This window comes from Leptonychotes weddellii, unplaced genomic scaffold, assembly GCF_054177405.1.
Source record: "Leptonychotes weddellii isolate Sample4059 unplaced genomic scaffold, ASM5417740v2 HiC_scaffold_3260, whole genome shotgun sequence".
In the NCBI taxonomy this organism is placed as follows: Eukaryota; Metazoa; Chordata; class Mammalia; order Carnivora; family Phocidae; genus Leptonychotes; species Leptonychotes weddellii.
This window is the reverse complement of record NW_027924317.1, coordinates 775-6,441: the sequence shown is the minus strand read 5'-3', so window position 1 is coordinate 6,441 and position 5,667 is coordinate 775. Positions and strand designations below refer to the sequence as shown.

Here is a 5,667-nt window from a genome sequence, read left to right as displayed (position 1 = left end):
GAAATGGCAGGTCACTCTAGATGTCACTCAAGGGATGAAGTGTAATCTCACATTGTAAAGAGGAAGTCCTTATTTATTTTTATTTTATTTATTTCAGAGAGAGAGAGAGAGAGATAACAAGCAGGGAGGAGGGGCAGAAGGAGAGAGAGAAGCAGGCTCCCCGCTAAGCAGGGAGTCTGATGTGGGACTCGATCCCAGGACCCCGGGATCATGACCTAAGCCGAAGGCAAACGGGTAACCGACTGAGCCACCCAGGCGCCCCAAGAGGAAGTCTTTTTAAATAGGAGTTTGATTCACCTGCTCCTCCCTCTGCCCCACTCTCATATTAAGTCCATCCCCTCTAGTTTTTTTTTTTTTTTAAATGTTTTATTTATTCATGAGAGTCAGAGAGAGAGAGAGGCAGAGGGAGAAGCAGGCTCCCCACCTAGCAGGGAGCCTGATGCGGGACTCGATCCAGGACCCTGGGATCATGACCTGAGCAGAAGGCAGACGCTTAACCATCTGAGCCACCCAGGTGCCCCATCCATCCCCTCTAGTTTTAAAATTAAGTCTGGTATCTCCCAGCACTACAAACAGATATATGAAAGATACAGGAAACTATCTCCTGGGGTTGAATTTTAAAAGACTTGCATTAATAATAAATTTATGTAAGACACTTAATTTAGAACATGAATGGCAGCAACTGGTTGATCAAAGATAAAAGTGTATCTTATATGAAATCAATCCAGAATACCTTAGAGAATTTCATATGCTAGATGTCTTAATCTTTTTGACAGGTCCTTCTGTGTGTCAGATACTTTATAAACCTGGCACACAATCTGACCTTGCATTTTTTATCTTCTAAAAAAGAAATCATGTTCCTCTACAAGAAGACATTCCAGTCACATAAACGGTATCTCCTGTTACTGTTCTACTCACTGGGATATTTTCAGGAATGAAAAAGTCACATAATAGTCTCTATAGCATTATTTAACTTTCTACGGAGAATCTGAACCATCTATTCCAGTGCTCTGCCTGAGGGTGAGGGAAATTAAAATAATTAACCTACTGAATGCCTATTATTGTTTCATTCACTGAAAATGGTATTAGCTGACTGCCTATAAAGCACTTCAATTAGTCACAGAGATACAAATATGTTGAAGATTGCTTCCTAGAACTCACCATCAGGTGGCAGGAAGTCGACTTAGAATAAATTAGAGAATAGCTTATTGTTGAAGTACACATGCTGTGCTCTGGAGAAACAGAACAGATGGACATACAGCCTTAACAGAAAGACTGAAGAGAAAGACTAAGAAATCAACAGCATACAGATGACAGAGGAAAAGGGAGAGAAGCTAAAAGAACCAATGAAATAACCTCAGAGTTTACCAATATTGAAGAGCAAAGACGGACATCACAAGATAATTCCCGAATTTTAACATAATCATAAGAATGTTATCAACAGAATGAAGGGGGAAATAAAAGCTGTGACCAACTAAAAGCAGTCATCAGAAAGGGATTTCTCTTGCCTTATTAATTTAGCAATAATATAGATAATTCTATAAATTCCTGGATTAGCTCTTTCAGTATTAACAGTATTAATTCTGATAACAATTATGGAAAAATAACAGAATGAAATTTCATAGCAATTTTAAATGGAAAGAATACTAAGCTGTAATACAGTACAATAAAAAAAATCACATAGAAATACCAAGACAATAGTTTTGTTTAAAAAGTTAACAAGTGACATATAGTCACATATATATTCCATACACAATTGTGACAGAACTATTTCAGATTTTGAAAAATCCTATGAATGGGATTATATATATAAAAAAAAATGCTCAAACATCTTTTTTTTAAAGTTTATTTTTTCTTAGTAATCTCCACACCCAATGTGGGGCTTGAACTCACAACCCCAAGATCAGGAGTCACACTCTTCCGATTGAGCCAGGCAGGCACCCCCAAAAATCTTAATATATGTAACCACTGTTTTTGACTCGGAGGATATAATCACACAGCAAAATCATCTCCCACTAGTCTCTTAAGTATTCAGATATTTTTCTACCAATCCAGATTGAAAAATCTTACTTTAATAAAAAGTCCATAGAGTTGTTTTAACTTGTAATGCGACACTAAAACAGAATGTCCAGCCCCATATAAGACACCAAAAGTCAAGAGTTAATCAGCCAGGTCAGGCTACAGGTTAACCACCTGCAGTAGGCTGGCATGGTCCTTTTTTTCTTTCCTGCCTAATTCCATCCCTCCTCTCTCAACTGGCTGGCTGTGTATGGTTTGACCTTGCCAGAGTCAAAACTGTAAGGGGTGGCTGAGTTCTTATCTGACTGATACTACTGAAGATGGTTTTGAACAGGCTGCACTTGGCAATCATTTTAATTATTTTAGGTTTTTTTTTTTTTAAAAGATTTTATTTATTTATTTGACAGAGAGAGACACAGCGAGAGAGGGAATACAAGCAGGGGGAGTGGGAGAGGGAGAAGTAGACTCCCCGCTGAGCAGGGAGCCCGATGTGGGGCTCGATCCCAGGACCCTGGGATCATGACCTGAGCGGAAGGCAGACGCTTAATGACTGAGCCACCCAGGAGCCTCTCAAGTCAGTGTTTTACTTGGTAAACATGTCTGAGACCATGCATCCCTGGCTGCTAAGCACCATGGCGGACAGGGCTAGAAAGGTAACAGCTTTATTTTGAGCAGGGGGCAAAGACAAGGCAGCACTTTACAGCTACATTGTAACTAGATCCTGCATCTATTTTAGGTTTTTATTTTTGTTTTGTTTTAAAGCCCCAATATGGGGCTTACAGTCATGATCCCAAGATGAAGAGTCACATGCCCTACTGACAGAGCCAGCCAGGTGCCCAGCAGTTATTATTTTTTTTTAATTAAAAAAATATTTTTATTTATTTGAGAGAGACAGAATGAGAGAGAGAGAGAGAGCACATGAGAGGGGGGGTCAGAGGGAGAAGCAGACTCCCTGCCGAGCAGGGAGCCCGATGCGGGACTCGATCCCGGGACTCCAGGATCATGACCTGAGCCGAAGGCAGTCACTTAACCAACTGAGCCAGCCAGGCGCCTGCCGGCAGTTATTTTAAAGCTGAGCTTCTCTCAGGGGCACTTCTGTACCCACGGCTGTTCTCACCTGCAATTCCCTTGACCTGAGTGAATGCAATCCATTCTGTTGGTCTTTCTTTCTTCTTAGCTCTTAAGGAATCCAGAGATCCACTCTGGATTGTCTTCTTGTGAGGCCTCTTTGCACCTCTAAGCAACCCTTTTGTACAGTACCTAAAATGGAGCCTCCCACAAGGGCTCACTCTCCACACCTGACAAACATCTGGTCCTTCATTAGCACTCAAGTAGTTTCTGTCAAACCAAATGCTGAGAGTACAGAACAGCTTCAACTAACATTAGACTTCTTTCATTAGCCAAAGCACCTTACCAGTCCTCTCAGGTTCCAGGTTTCCTGAATATAAGCCAAACATTTATACTTCCAGAACTGCAAGTGATTCATATCAAGCTCTCCAAACTAGGTTTTATGAGAAATAAGTACCTTCTCACCCTCCCATTTTGGCAGCTTTGTAATTAGCTTTCTTTCCCATTAAATGCATTCTCAAATTCGTAACAGATTACCTACCCATTATATTACCATATGATGCAAGACTGAAGACAACATACCATTTATATATAACTAAATTAAGTCCACGGTCTAAATGGGGTGGGGGATCCACATTCTTGCCTCAAAGAATGGGGATTCACCTGTGACACAATGGGGGGTAGAAGAGGATTGGCATAGAAATAAAGTCCTCAGTTCAAATATATCAACTCTCCCAATTCTTATGTCCATGACTAGGTATTATTTTTTTCAATCCAAAGATCAATTCTACATTCCAACATATTTTATTAAAATACTACGTACTTACATTAAGAAATATACTCATAACCAGCTGGATTGAAGTAACTCAGTATTTACTTTAAAATGAATACAAATAAACACAAAGAATATCTAAAAATAAAACATGTATCCATTACCAAAAGTAATCAACTTAATAAAGGTTACATGTCAAACTCTGGCGTTCTGGGAGCTCTGAAGGGATAGCTCTGAAAAGTTTAACAGTCCTCTCTAGGTCTATTGTTATTAAATTGCTTTGGTTGGAGTAGGATTCAAAACAAGTGAGGGAGATTAACTTTCAGTACAATGAGGTGAGGATGCTGACAAATCATCCCCACTTTTAAAAAAGCAACTATAAAGTTGGATAAAATTATTTTAAAAACTCTGGAAATCAACTGAAGACCTACAACAAACTAAGAAGTGTTTATTCATGAAAATCACTGAAGCAAATTTGGTAAGAGCTGTGTGAGTCTGTGGTGCTGTGCTCTCACTTCCCATGCCAGAACTTGTTGTCACTGCCAGAAGGGACTTGCTTGACCTGATGCAGAGGAAGTCAGAGTGGCTCCATGCTAAGCACAGAGTTCTCTAGCCTGAGGTTGCAATCCTGTTTGCTGCAAACAAGGTAAGAGTAGCAAAGTATTTAACTTTAAGTTCTGAGAGGTAAGATAGCCATCTGGATTTGATAAGCACTCCATAGACTCCAGATTTACCAGAGGTATGCAGAGTAGAAACTGAAGCTGGTTCAAGCCACCCACATACCCATGGTTGCCAAGGCGTGCACATACACCCAAAAGAGAAGCAAAAAGCCTGTTAGAAAGCAAAAACCAGGGCAGCCTTGAAAATGACTCAAATGTTGAATGGACCTGAAGCCCACACAGATCCATCAGCAGAGTAGAAGGCATGAATGATGGGGTTTAAACACAATGTCCATCCAATCTTTGGCTAAATGTTAAAGTATGCAGGTACAGCAGCAACCTTTAGGAAGCAAGATTATAAAAATTTTAAAAATTAACAGAGACATCAATGGCTGCACATTGTAATAGAGACGGACTTCATAAATTTACTGGAGGCAAGTTACTAAACAAGACAACCCCCTGGGGAGGAAATCAGAATCCATAATTGCTACATTATCTGAAATTCAACAAGATTACAAAGCAAAGAAACAAGAAAGTGTGACCCTTACTAAGGAAGAAAAGCATTAAGGAGAAACTGACTATTTCCAAATGGTAGATTCAGCAAAGATTTAAAAGCAGCTATACGGACATGGTCAAAGAACTAATGGAAGTCGTGTTTAAAGAATTAATGAAAACTGTGATGAAAATTATGCAATGCATGAAGAATCTCAAAAAAAAAAAAAGATACAAAGTAAATGAAAGAATTGAATGGAAACTTAGAGCTGAAAAATACAGTACCTGAAATGGAAAATTCAACTGATTTGAGATGACAGAAGAATCCATGAACTTGAAGAATCAACAGAAATTATTCAACCTCACGCAGAGAGGGAGAAAAAACAATGAAGAAAATGAACAAAGCCTCAGAAACTAGGTCAACGTTAAGTGTACCAACACATATGTGAGGAGACTCCCAGAAGGAAGAGATAGAAAAGGACAGATATTTGAAGAAATAATTGCCAAAAATTGCTTAAATTTGATGAAAAACTAATCTACAGATCTATGAAGCCCAATAAATCCCAACTAGGAAAAACAAAAGGACATCCACACCTAAACACATCATCATGGTCAAACTGGTAAAAGACAAGGATAAGCAAACAAAAACAAAACCTT

General features: G+C 39.2%; 1 non-coding gene across 1 annotated transcript; it reads right to left on the bottom strand.

Annotated features, from left to right (window-relative positions):
• Nucleotides 1–2,615: 2,615 nt before the first annotated feature.
• On the bottom strand, nucleotides 2,616–2,746 carry LOC115945130 (small nucleolar RNA SNORA63). The gene has a single exon (XR_004079595.1). It is a non-coding gene; the product is annotated as a small nucleolar RNA SNORA63 (small nucleolar RNA).
• Nucleotides 2,747–5,667: the final 2,921 nt, after the last annotated feature.